Source organism: Pezoporus wallicus, unplaced genomic scaffold (assembly GCF_028554395.1).
Source record: "Pezoporus wallicus isolate ANWC-B61680 ecotype Strahan unplaced genomic scaffold, APGP_CSIRO_Pwel_v1 scaffold_7736, whole genome shotgun sequence".
Classification (NCBI taxonomy): domain Eukaryota; kingdom Metazoa; phylum Chordata; class Aves; order Psittaciformes; family Psittacidae; genus Pezoporus; species Pezoporus wallicus.
The window spans coordinates 2397763-2412050 of record NW_026636574.1 but is presented as its reverse complement, the minus strand read 5'-3'; the positions used below and the strand labels follow the sequence as shown (position 1 = coordinate 2412050).

The following is a 14288-nucleotide window of genomic DNA, read 5'->3' as shown; positions in this document are numbered from 1 at the left end:
TCTGGGAAGCCACGGCCCTGCTGGAAGCCTATGAGGGAATGGAGGAGCATGTGACAGATGAACACACAAGGAACACATGGACAAGGACACATGGGTTGTCACAGCCTGGCAGGCGCAGCTTTGCTGCTCCTTGCCCTGGAATGCCCCTGTCTCTGCTCTCTAAGTGTGACTTTGGAACTGAGATCTCTGGAGTCTCCCTTTTGGCTTCTCCTGTGTGTGTTGGACCAACCTGATCTCTGGGAGGAGAGCTGCAAACAGCAAGGGGAGGAAAGAGACTCTTCAACAGGGACAGCAGTGACGGGATAAGGGGTGATGGGTTTAAACTGAAACAGGGGAAGTTCAGGTTGGAGATAAGGCAGAACTTGTTCCCTGTGAGGGTGCTGAGGCGCTGGCACAGGGTGCCCAGAGAAGCTGTGGCTGCCCCATCCCTGGCAGTGTTCAAGGCCAGGTTGGACACAGGGGCTTGGAGCAAGCTGCTCTAGTGGAAGGTGGCCCTGCCCGTGGTAAGGGGCTTGGAACTGGATGAGCTTCAAGGTCCCTTCCAACACAACCCATTCCATGATTCCATGAAGCATACAGAGAACCAGGCAAAGGGAGGAAGATGAACTGCACTGCTCAATCTGTGACAAATGTGTGGCTCAGCTGGCAAGTGACAGGAGGAGATGCTGGTCTGACACAGCCAAGGAGCTTTCATTTCGCAGGCTGAGCGCTGAGCAGCACACATGATGGAGAGCAGAGTGAGTTGTTTCTCCTTGCACCTGAAGGGCTTCTTGCAGTCAGAAAAGGCAAATGTCAAATTGGCATGAGATTTTGACTTGTCAGCCCAGGCAGAGACAGGAGCTGGGAAGAGGCACCCTTAGAGCCAGAAAGGAAAGGGAGGATAAGGAGAAGAAAAGAAAAGCTGAATCAAGGATCAAGGACTGGATTCTCAACAGCCAGCAGATGTTTGTTCTCCAGGTGGTGGAAGAAGCAGGGGCTGGATTATTCTCAGCCAAAGCAAAGCGTGACCATGTTTGCATAAGAGCATCAATTGCTCTACCTCTGCTGGCAAATAAACCTCCGACAGCTCAAGAACAAGTGACAGTGGTGAAGCACGGACCAGACCTACATCTTCTGCCTGCCCCACGAACCACTGGGGCTCAGATGTGTATAGAAACGATGGCTGTACTGAAGGAAATGCTCCTTACTGGGTGAAACACAGAAACTGAGGCTACTACAGTTACCAAAGGAAATCAGAGCTGGGTCAGTAGAGACTAAAGATGGAAGGGGGGGTGGAATTAACCAAAATATGGGGAAATAATAATACTACTGCTGATGTTCTCAAGGCCTGCAGAGATCACTATCACGGGCTACACCCCCGCTGGCCCCAGGGCACCCTGGTACCCAAAGCTCAGCTATGACAGGGTGGAGCTGTCAGCATCTGCACCAGCCCTGGCCCCCCGCCCGCCCTGGGCAAGAGGAGCCTCAGTCAGCAAAACTAGAGCCTTCAGAGGATGTTTTTCTCCAACAAAGCTGGGAAAGTGGTTGATTTTTCACCTGAAAACAAATCCATCCATCGTTCCATTCTGCCCGGTCAATCTCTGTCCTTGCCATGCTGCAACAGGAAGTTCAGGTTGGAGATAAGGAAGTTCTTCCCTGCGAGGATGGTGAGGCCCTGGAACAGGTTGGTCAAAGAAGTAATAAATGCTCCATCCCTGGCAGTGTTCAAGGCCAGGTTGGACAGAGCCTTGGGTGACATGGCTTACTGTGAGGCATCCGTGCCCATGGCAGAAGGCTGGAACTGGATGATCTTAAGGTCCTTTCCAGCCCAAACCATCCTCTGGTTCTTTGTGGGGTGGAAGCAGCAGGATTTGGCCCCAAGACCATAAAGGGGAATTTTTCCTGAGGTTGCTGGACACAGACACACGCTGTGGGCCCTTGCCTGCCCCAGCCCCAGTGCTGCAGCCCAGGCCTCACCACAGCGGGTCCCCTGCACTGCAGCATGGCCCGAGCTGGGCAGGAAACGTTCATTCCTCCCATCCCACAAACATCTTCCTGTTCCGCAGCAGGATGAACCCAAGACCTCTCAGTGCTTCTATAGCCTTGTTTGCTGAAGAAACAAGGCCCATACAATCCTGCTGCATGTGGCTGTGTTCTCTTTCCCATCTTTTCCAGTCCTTTCGCCGGTTTCAACCAAGTGGGACCGACTTGATCAGGTAAAGCTACCACTGGTGTTGCATCCCCATGAGCCTCCTACAAGCAGGAGAGACCCAAATCACACTTCCACTGAGAAATGGACTCAGTCCTTTGCAGACCCTGGGCAACACACACATGAGCTTCAGTTCTGCCTGACCTTGCTGCCCATGGAAAGTGTCTGGAAAGATGTGCTGCACCACGGCACGACCTGGATGTGGGATGATAAACCCAAGTCCAAGACTTGCTTCCTCTTGTTGAGGATTCTCTGGACCCAAGGTGGCTCCAGCCAGTGCAGCAGGGTCACACATTCCCTGTTCTAACAGACATTGGGACTTTCAGCTCCAGCACAGGGCATCAGATGTCTCCAGCACCCACCTTGTTGCACCCTTCATCAGCAAGAAACTGGGAGTAGCTTTTGTCTTGACCCTTCAGCAAAGCACCCACCACATCACACACATCCCTCCACCCCCCTGCTCCTCACCATGCTCTGCAGAGGACACTTCCCTTTAGCTTTCATCCCCTTGCTGCCACCTCATAGCTCTTCACTGCCTCAATGCCTAATCGTGCATCCCAGCTCCTGTGTTATCTGGGCCCTGAGGCCACCCTGGACCCGTGGCCATGCCAGAAAGGTCAGAGATAAGCAAAAGGTCCTTTTGTGCTCCTGTCTCTATGCCTGGGCTTCTTAGAATCGAGCTGCCCTCAAAGAGAGGCAGATGACAAACAACTGCATGGGAACATATAGTGATAGCGCTTCCATAAGTGCCCTGCACTGTCTTTTAATGCCCAGCCAGGAGGGAGAGGCTGCCCTAAGGTATCAGCAGGCTCATATCCCTACACACAGAGAAGCATAAGGGCAGCAAGAAGAGATGTACAGATAGAAGTGAATCCACTCATGGCCTGGAAGAGGTAGAGATGCACCAGTGTCCTCCAGCTGCTGCAGCCTGGCAGGGAAGCCTGGGAGCATTTAAAGAGGGTGAGACTGATGCCAGTGCTGGCAGCCAGCACAAAGCCTCAGACTTCCCTCCACAGCCCGAGCTGAGGCTGGCGATGGCTCCAGGGCCAGGATGCTGAGCACAGAGCTGGTGTCTAGGCTGAGGCACAGAGGAATTCCCAGTCAGGTCACTGGGCAGGCAGCACTGGAGGGGTCTGGGAACCAATTCCTGAGCCAAGTGAAAATAACCTCTGGCTTTTCATCAGCGATAAGTTAGAAGGTAGATGGAGAAATAAGATCATACACACTGAATCCCACCTTTCTAGGCCTGTCTCATTCCATCAGAGCTGCTGTGAGCTTTGCTCCCAGCTTGGGCCAATAGTGAGCACTTTTAGGAACTCCCATCCCTGCAGCTTAGCAGTGATAACGAGTTAACACCTGCAAAGTGCTTTGCTGCTGTACATTTCCCAAGCAGGCAGTACAAATGCTGCTTCTGGATTAAGAAAGACCATGGAATACCTGTTTAGTTTATAACTGGAATAAGATTTAGATGTCCTGTTGTACTGCCTGACCACATCCTACCTGCACACAGCATCCCACCACTGTGTACAACTCTTGTACCACAGCCTGCAGGAACACTGAGACACCCACTTCCCATCTGCTCCCAGCAGGAAGGCTGGTGCCAAAGGCTTTAGATTCCAACATTCCCCCCAGTAAATCCATTCTGCCTTACTGTCTGCATAGGCAGTGCTGGGGAGAGCCACACTGCTGGGCCTGGGGCTGTTACAGCTAATAAGTGACTTGCAGTAACCTCCAGTATTAATATTTGCACCTCCTCAGTCTCCTGCCAAGGCAGCTCCTTCCTCCAGCCACAGTCTCCTCCATCACTGTCCCCTGCTACTGCCTTGGTATGAAGTGATGCCAAGCGTCTGCATAACTTGGTTTAGGACAGAGCTTGTGATCTATCTGAAAGAGGAGAGACACATTCATCTAAGTGTCAGCTATTCCTGGGAACACATCAACCAGAGACACCAGAAGCTAACAGTGTACCCTGGAAACTCCTGCTTGGGTCAGTAGATGGACTCAGCTCTGAATACCAGCTTGATGTCCATGGAAACAGCAGATCTCTCTTTTTCAGGCACACACTGCTGGAGATTACAGCTGATCCTAAGGTAGGAATAAACTAACCCAGGGACTGGGCATTTGTCCCTCTGAACCTGACAGGGCTCTCCTGCTAGATGGGGTTAGGAGCTGCTGCAAGGCCAAGACCAAACTCATATCCTTTGCTGTTACAACCACCAAAATCCCAAGTGATTCCCTTCCTGATGCAAGCACAAATCCTCAGCCCCTGCTGAGAGCAGGGAACTCAGCCTGTGACCAGTGATGGCTATAGAGTCCCATCCCTGGGGCCAACAGCTGAGATGGTGACATACAACAGGTTTAAAGCCAGGGCTGATGTTTGCCCTCAGTTATCCCCTTGAGACCCCCTCGACCCCACCAGGCTCCCATGTGCAGCACAAAGCAGCTCTCAGCCCGTCCAGCTCCACAACATGCAAACTTATTTTTACCTGACAGCTATGTTTGAAGTATACACAAGTGTTTGTTTACTTCCTGCAGTGAAAGTTAAGAAGGGGAAAAAATAGATGCTGAGCAACGATCTCTGCTCACCTGCAGAGGCTGATGGTTGGCTGCGCAGCTGAGCACTGCAGTGCTGCCCTACAGACACACCACTTCCCACTCCCCATCTCTTGGCACTTCTTGCACCTGCAGCTCTGGCTCAGCCAAGCCCTCAGGCACAGTGAGGTGCCCAAAGGAGATGTAGCTGGTCACATCCACACCACAAAGCATGTGGATGATGCTTTGAGCTAGACCTGCAAACAACTGCTTTAGAGCAGGAATGGTTATTGAGAGCAGAGATGATGCTTGAATCCTCAGCCCCCAAAGGTCTGCTGGACTTAGGCCACTGTGCCCTACATTTAACCCTTCAGGCTTTGCAAGCTGATGGGTTCAAAGAGCTTTAACAGTTGCATCAGAGTGAAAAGCAGCTGCAAGAGAGGCAGAACACGAATGTGGCACAAGAGCTTTGAGCAGACATAGAAGCAGGGACGTTACACAACATCTCAGCAGCAGTTTCGCTGCACACACTGTCACAGCTTGAATCACATAGGTTTTCCCAGCTCTGGTGCCGTCACTGCTGCACTCACACTCCATTACCCGTTTGCATGCTATGCAACACCCAGCAGAGCTGAGCCTCCCCTTGCATAACAAGCAATAATGGGGTTGGATCCTTCCCTGCACTGACCAAGCCACGCCACAGGTCTAGATGTGTACTCGGGGCTCTCTCTTGGGCAAGAGAAAGCTGCTGAGAGAGTTACTGGGTAAAGCTGAGAGGTGTCATCTCCCCACATGAAATATATGGGGGAATCTGCAAAAAACTGAGCCTCTCTGGGGTATTTCCAATGGAGAAGCTGAGCTGGGTTCTGTCAATGCAAGTAAATAGATCAGGCAGACCTCCCATCTTTATTTAGTCATAAGTTTCCTGGCTCAGGCCAGGAATCTAAACAGAGCTGGTTTGAAAGGTGCTTTCCGTAAGCCTGGAGTCCATCTGTGCTTGCCTGGGCCTAGCTCCCCCATAAAACATGTGCATACAGAAACCTGAGCTGTCCTGAGGAGCAGAAGTACCTGAATGCTCCAGTTTAGAACATACCATTTTCAACTGAAAAGCCTTTGCAAGAGAATGCCCCAGCCTCATATGGGAAGGAACAAGGTGAACTGTGCAAAGAACAATTAGGGTTGGATCAAGCAGACCTACACTCATCTGTGTGGAGCAGGGGACCAGCCCCACCCTGCCTTGGGCCACCAAAATGCCTCCCAGAGAGAGCTCTGTGGTGGCTCCAAACAGGGATGCAGGATGGAGCTGTCTGCACAGGGATGTGCTGCTCCTCACCTCTGCTGATGGTGAGGAGGTGGTGACAGCTAAACCCCACAGCAGAGCTGCTTTGGGCCTCGTCAGATGTTGGTGTTGAGACACCAGTGCTGGTCTCAGGCATTGCAGGCAGGGGCACAAACAGTTGTGCTGATGTTCCTTTCATCACCCCCTTGCCCAAGCTGTGGCTCTTGTGCTGCCAGCACACTGCTTACCTCAACTACACGGAGGGCAGAGGGACACAAGGCAGCACTCCTGCACCAGCTCCGACTTCTGCTCTCAAATAGGAAGTTGATAAAACCCTCACTTTTTGGCTGCAAGAAGAAAATCAGATTTCAAAACCACTGTCAGAAGGGCTCAGAGTCCTGCAGCAGCCCTGGCATTAACCCTTTGCAGAAGGCAGCTGGGGCTGACATCAGATACCCTGGTCTTGCCTTGCTCAACCCTTTGGAGGCTTTTCCCCCCTCCCCAAGCTGCTGTTTACATTCTCTTGTAACACTGCTTTTACCTTGGGACCTATCAGATGGCAAAGCTGCCTTCCTCCATGAGCAGGATGGGGGTTGGAGGGGAGGAAAGGGGAGGGTAGGAAAACCGGCTGTCTCAGTTCATGCACACCCACTGCAAGCAAGGAGCAGAGAGGAAAGAGAAGCCCAGCGCCAGGCTGGATGGCAAAACCCTCTCAGCAAAACACTTGGCTCCTGGGGGAAGATCCAGCTCTTCAGTGGCTGCATGGGCTTTCCCAGCCCCAAAATCCTGATTCCAAGACAACTCCCACAAGAGCCAAGTTTCACCTCTGTTTGGAGGTGGATTTTTCCACCCAGCTGGCACACTTCTGCTTGAGAACCCCTTCTTAAGGGACAGACACACAGTGACCTATAGATCTCCAGGGCTGGAGAGGTGCCATTCAGCACCTCAGAACACCCATATCCATGCTCAAGAAAGCACTTAGCATGCAGGACATCCCAGAGGGCTGAGCCCTGGTGTTTGCTCCGAGGATCCACGCTGCCATGGCTCTTTGGATTGAAAGGATTAGGCCTGGGGAACTTCACTTGGGAAAGTCACAGCTTCAGGATCCTTTTGAGTACAGAAAATACCACTAGAAGAGGTCAGTTTTCAGGTTGTTTTGCCCATGTCCTTTGCTGCACTGGCCTAGAGATAGTGCTGACCCTGGTGGGGGTGTAGAGCAGAGGCCCACAGAAGCCAGAACATGAGGACCATCAGCTCTTCTCCACACACATATTTAATGGAGTTTGGAAGCATCCTGCTCCCAGGGGAGGAAATTCTGTAGTTCCTGGGAGGCAGCAGATTTGTCCCACCTCTCAACACACACAAACACCCCTTTGGAACCCTCCTGCCATGCGATGGAGCAGCACAAGCCGTCCCCATCAGCCCTGTTCCCTTTGCAATGTCCCTGTGTTGCTGTAGGTTGCACACAACCTTTGCAGAAGGTCCCAAGCATCAACCCAGCTCTGTGATTCTCACCCCCTTCCCCTCCTCTCTCACTGCCTCTTCTCTATCAGTCTGTGATGAAATGGAGCATGTTCAACTGCCACAGCCAGATGTGGGGACCCCCTTCATGTGTCAGAAGAAAGCAAAAGAATCCGAATCACATATGGTGACAGTTGTCTGCATGCGAAATGGGGCCTGGAGCTCTCCATGTACACCCCAGCCAAGGATCCTTGCTTGTGCCATGGGAACTCAATTTATCAGCTCTTCAGAGAGCTGATCTTACAGATTTACCCCCACACAGACCCTGCTGTCAGGGAGGGTGAGGAACCCTCTCACCCCCCCATGCCCTCCTTACAACTCTTCCTTGGAAGTCAATGCAGATCACAGTTCTGTATGCCCAAATTGCCTTTTAAGCACAGACCTGCTCTTCCCCATCTTCATGGGCCAGTATAAGCCTTGCTGCCCTCAAAGATCCCCCTCCCTCCAGCCAAACTAGATGGTTCTACAGCTATGGAAAGCTTGGTCTGCATCTGCCCTAGGGCAGCCTCCCTTGCTCCCAGCCACACAAGTGTCACCCTGAGCTCCATCAAACCCCCTCTCCATTACACTTCAGTAGGTGTCCATTGCCACCAGCCCTGGGAAGATCAGTTCTTGGAGTGACACCAGCATCCTTTTGTCCTGACAGAGGTCCTCACAGACAAAGCCAGGTGACACACAGTCCTGCTCTGAGGAAAACGCTGTCCAAGGAGCATCATCAGTGCCACCAGTTTCTACCCACAAACACATTATTCACTATTTTGTTTTTGACATTTCCTGGGACAGGGAATATTCTGGAATTTCCCAGCCCACCATCCTTAGGTTGGGCCTTCAAAAGACCAGGGCACAACAGAGAGACAGTAGCAGAGCCAAGTCAGAAATGCGACCAGTTAACAGTGCTTATGGAGAAAGCTTCAGCTGTAGAGAAGAAGAGACATGAGGGAGGAGGAAGGGAGATGCTCTCCATCCCCATGCCCAGAGCAAAGGGGGAACAGACACAAGAAGCCTATCACTGGCCCCCAGCTGGTGCAGCTCCCTGGAGCCAGTGGGGACAGGGCTGTCATCTGTGTGAGCCTTTATCAGCTCCTGTTTCTGCTTTGGGCCTGTCTTGCTCCAAACTCTCAATTTCCAAAAAGGGTGGGAGATGTCCTGGAATCAGCAGCACATCCTGAACAGCTGCTGCCAGCCCCTATCTCTGCCTCACCCCTTGTGCTGCTGCTGCAGCTCCAGAGAACAAGCTGCTAACACAGCGGCCTTGAGGAGGGACCTTACACCACAAGTCCAGAGCGGTCTGGTTGTCTGATAGGGTTCAGTTTGGGGGTTCCCATCATGTGTGGCTGATCCAAGGCTTCCATAGACTGTGTTCCTGTGGGAAGAGCTGTGTGGAGAAAACAAGTTTTCCCAGCTCAGGCTTATTCCAGGCTATGACATGGAGCCCCTTTTTCCTCTCATAGAAGGTAGGGAGCCATTTCAATACCCAAGGCATGAAGCAACTGGCATGAAGACAGCACTGCCTGCATCTCCAGCATGGGCAATGGGAGTTTTCCATGGCCATGGGTAGAAGAAGGAGGTACATATGGACATGGACAACCAGGTCTCTCCACTCATCTGCACAAAGACACTTAAGCACCTAATTCCAGTTGGAATAAGTCTCCAGGCCAGAAAAAAACATGCTTTTGGGGGGTGTATGATTTTAGAGACATCAAGCAATGCAGCTGCTGAAATCAAGGCAGGCCTTCAAAAGGGCAGGTTCTTTGTGGAAGTCCTTGAAAGACAAATTATTTAACAAACCTCCCTCTCCCAACAGCCTATTTCAGAATTCCTTCCCGAGAAGCCTCCCTGTCCCCCAAGAATCCTGTTTTGAGCACAGATGAATAAACTTCACACTTTGTTCTTAGGAAGAATCTTTTATCAGCTTCTTGGCCCGATAGTGACAGTTTTCATTTCATCTGAAGGTAGGAATAGGGAGCTGGATTTGATCAAACAAGAATCAGTCCAAACCCGAGCTCTAAACTCAGCCTGAACCTGCTGACAAGGCCCAGTAAGTTCACAGAAATTCCTACATTTCATCCATTGCTGCTGCTTCTGTATTTGCAGCATCCCACTGGGAAGAAAAAAGGGACTTTCATCAGACTGAGCTCAAATTTACAGCTACAGGCACTTGCTCAAAGTGCTTTGCTAAGAAACTCTGATGCTTCAAATGACAGATTTAATGGGTAAATGAAGGTGACAGACCCGCTCAACCCTCTTACTCTCACCCACTCCTGCAAGAGTGGGCAGCTCCCAACTCTGCAACTCTTCCACTCAAATCACTGCTGGCTCTCCTGCTATTCCCCAGATCCATTTTAAAGACGGGGAAAAATAGCACAGGTACAAAAGGGAAGCTTATTGCTTCACACAAAGACTGACAGCAGAGCCAAACCCAGGCTCTGGACGCTGGTGCGTCTTGGTCCTTGCATCCCAGCAGCAGCCCAGTTTGTACCACATTACCCAACACTGTGAGAAGCATCTCCAAGAGCTTGTAAAACCCTTCAGTCCTACCTAGAAGTTTAGCCATGTCCATGCATAAGACTCAGCTGAGGCATGTGGGCTCTTCAGAACCCGTCCACAGAGCTTCCCCATCCTTTGGGAATGGGAAGCACTCACAAAACCACACCAAGCCCAGCTGGGATAGGTATTCCAAGCTTTCATGCTCTCCTCTGAAGCACAGCCAGGGCAGCCCACTCACAGCATGGCCCGTGAGCTGCTGCAGGAGTCCCTCACGCTGGCCCTGGCTGCTCCCTGCTCTGACAGAAAAGCTACCACAGCTCATCTTGGTTAGCAGAGGTACCCTATCCCACCATCCATCTCTGGGCATGGAGGAGCAGGATTCCTTCCCCCACTTCTACCCTGCAAAGACAACACCCACTGTGTGGTTTCCTGACACAAGAGATACATACTTGTCAAGGCAGCAAGAACCCATATGTGGGAAGTGGCCTCCTCTGAGCTGAGCTCTGTCAGTGCTGGTGCTCTGGGGTAAGGCTGTCACCCTGTGGGGCCAGCAGCAACACCTCACACACTGCAAAGCATCAAAGGCACATGTGAGGCAGCTCTGGCTCAGAGCTGAGGTGGCTTCATCTGGCAAACTGTCAGCCACAGGGTGCAAAAACACACAGGAGAGATTGTCCTGGCCCAGCTTCAATGCTGACAACTGATGTACAAGAGAGACGGTGCCCACCTTACTGTGCAATGCTTCCTCCCACAGCCTGAAGGTGTGTCACATCTCTTGAAGGTGACATTTCAAAGTCAGGCAGATACTTGAGGTGGGGAATAGGCTCATGGCCCAAGGGAAGATATGCCAAATGTGGATACAGGGGTCAGCAAACAGGGATAATTGTGGGTTTGCTGCAATTACATATTGCATTTGCCATTTCTTGGTCCAGGATTCAAGAGAGTTCAAGGTCAGACATATCAACCCATGACTGCTCCATCCATGTGACACCTGGCAGTGTCCCTCTGCCCGTCTCCTCAAACCAAGATCTGCTGTTGCTCAGCAAGTGAAGTTCACATCTAATGGGTTGCACAAAAGCAGCTGAACCCACTCCTCCTCACCTTTGGACCCTAAAGCTTCAAACAGGGACAGAATGGAGAACATCATCCCCTGAGTCACCGATGAGGCAGGAGGAGCTGACCAGAGATCTGCAATAGTTCTTGGCAGCGCTGTCTCTGGCCAGCCTGGAGGTGTGGGTTTACATGCTTGCTGGATGAGACATGGCACTGACTCAGGAACACAGCATGAGCTGGGGAATGGGAAGGAACAGTTTTTGCATCAATGTTGAAATAAAAGGCCCAGCAGGTATCAGTCACCCTGGGCCTGCCTGAAGCTGTGAAGATGTTCCAACACTCTGGTTTGGCCAGAGCTCCAGGACCTCCACGCTGTTGCAGGCTCATCCCGAAGGAGCAAAAGGAGACACTGAGTGGCAGAGGAGGAGCACCTTCAGGCTCCACTTCCAGCACAGACACTCCTGTATGGCATCACCTCAAGCAGGATGGTGGCTTTGCTGCCTGCTCAGAGTTTCCTATAAACATCACATCTGCATAGCTCAGCAGCTGAACCCCAGTACTACCTGCTCAGAGCCAATCCTGCCATGCCTAGGCGTGTGCTGCACCCTTGAGGAGTCCTATGAAGCACACTCCCCTATGAAGAGATGCATTTTATCTCCTGTTGTAACCCTGCTGCCCTGCACTTCAAACCCCTGGCTCTTGCTGTTAGATCAAAGAGCCCTCTCCCACCAGCCACCTCCTCCCTTCATAGTTATAGGTTTGACTCAACAGCTTCAAGCTTTACCCTCAGAAAACTCCCAGGTGCAGCCCCAGCTCACACACCGAGGTGCATGTTGCACCATGGAAACTCTTCTCCAACCCCTGCCCACGTTGCATGGGTTTGGAAAGTGAATGTAAATTCCAGATGGAATCCCTGGGCACTATCCAGAGCTCCCACACCTCACTGGGAGCCCAGGCGGGGCCAAGACCAAACAACAAAGCCAGTAAGAAACGTGCCAGGGGTTTACTTCAAGAGGCTTTAACCAATATACATGTATGTTAACAGCAATTCTGCTGCTTTAGAGATGAGGAGAACAACAAAGAAATAATATTTCTCAAAACAGTAAGGAAAATACTAAAACAACAGCAGCAAGCTGGCTGCAAGACCTCTGCAGCTGAGTTCTCATTCCTGCAAGGCATAAACCAATGTCATTGCAGGGAAAAAATACCCAGACTCTGAGCTGGGCAGTTTATTCCCTGCCTGCCCAGCAGCTTCCTCCACATATCAAGTGTGTGTCACTGTCAAACTGCAGGGTTGAAACCCCCAGAACTGGGTGCTCAAGGAATTTGGGGGCTCACAGGAGCTTTGTAGCAACAAGTGGGTGCAGGGAGGGGTTTAGTGGCATCCTCACAGCTCAGGGGTGCAAGAATTGAAATTCACTGATCAAGTTGCTCAGAAATAACATTGTGGTAAATGCCCCATCCCTGGCAGTGCTCAAGGCCAGGTTGGACACAGGGGCTTGGAGCAAGCTGCCCTAGTGGAAGGTGTCCCTGCCTGTGGCAGGAGGGTGGAACTGGATGAGCTTTAAGGTCCCTTCCAACCCAAACCAATCTGTGACTGGTCACAACGTGCCCTCTGGTGGCAATGGTGCTGGGGTGGCTTGGGCAGACCCAGACCGTGTCAGTGATGGCACTATGACATTTAAGAACACAAACAACAGATCACCCTTGGGCTGTTGAAATCATGGTGCAGAATCCAACCCCTACGTCAAACTCCCTCAGAGCCTTGGGCTTCCCCTACCCAAAGGGCCCAGGGTCATCAGTTCCCACTGTTCTTTTCATATATGAATTTCAGCAACTTCCCCTCTGGGCCTGGACATCCAGAATAACAGCTCAGCTGGATCTCAGTGCTAATGTTCTTCTGTTGTGTGGGGTCACACAACTCAGGGTCACACACCTGGGAATCCCAACTCCCACCTCTGCATGGGAATCAGAGTAAACACACACAAGCTTTTTCCTTTCTCAGTCTGATATCAATGTGAAAGTGGGTTTTGGTGTTGGACAGATGGTGACAGACATAGGAACGTGGGGACAAGCACAGGACACACAAGCACATGGGGATGAGCGTGGGAAGAGCTTCCCCAGGGTACCATGTCACCAGCAAGAAGATTTTGATGTCAGATGCTGCTTTTGATCAGCTCTGAAAGCAGCTCACAAGGAATTCCAGTGCTTACAGATGGGAAAATGACTAGAGCTCAGAATAATGCAACACATCACCCCACTAACCGCAGCCCCCTGAGCATCCCACCCAAAGCCCTTCCCCAACCAAAGCCCCATAAGTACAAAGAGTTACAGACTTGAACAATTTGGGTTTCTGAACTTCACCTATGAAGTTTGGGGAAGGAATTCAAAAAGAACATTCCCAAGAGAGCAGAAAACAAGTGCAGGGCTGTGAAGGGTTATTTACACAATAGCTCCCACACATGAGGAAATGGGGTAATGCAGGACATAGGGAGAGAAGCAGCAAAAGGTGTTAGAGGTGCAGGCACCAGCCAGGAGAGGCAGCAAGTGGGGCAGAGGGAGGTGAGGGGCTCTACAGATCAGGGGCTGACTCTTCACAGAAGGATGCTGGGTCTCAGTCCATGTCCATGTGTCTGTGCTCTACACGAAGCAGCTCAGTGCAGAAACACTCCTGAAGGCAGGGACTGAATCCAGGTTTGCTTCATTCTACACAACGGCTGTAAATAACTGACTGACAATGTGACATTACAAAGTACTGGAGACAAGAGGTCAAGAAGAGCCTGTCCACAAGCAATAAACCAACCAGGAGTTATGGAACAGTTATCCTGTGCTGTATTTATACTGCACCTTTCCAATCTGTGAGGTAACAGAGGTAAATAATACCATCCTCTTCACTGCACAGATGGGGAGGGAAGGGACTGAGGAGAGTGAGCAGCAGAGACCAGAGCAGAGTGAAGTCCTGACCTGCACGTCTCAAAACATGTGCATGGTGCTCCCTGAGCCCTCCTTGGTATCTTCTGCCCCAAACACTTCAGGATCTGCTCCACAGCACTGATCCCTGATGATCTTTGCTCACCTGCTGAGTGTGTTACAAGGAGGAGATGCTGCCTTACTCAGTACTCTGATGGACACAACGTCGACCACCAAAGCACCTGCCCACACTTTCTTCCCCACTTACTTATCCCCTACAAGTGCAACTCGTGCATTGGTTGAATTAACTGGATGCAA

General features: G+C 51.3%; 1 protein-coding gene across 1 annotated transcript in view; it reads right to left on the bottom strand.

Annotated features, from left to right (window-relative positions):
• CCND3 (cyclin D3) overlaps positions 1–14288 on the bottom strand; it is a 32510-nt gene that overhangs the window by 17202 nt on the left and 1020 nt on the right. The window lies entirely within an intron of this gene.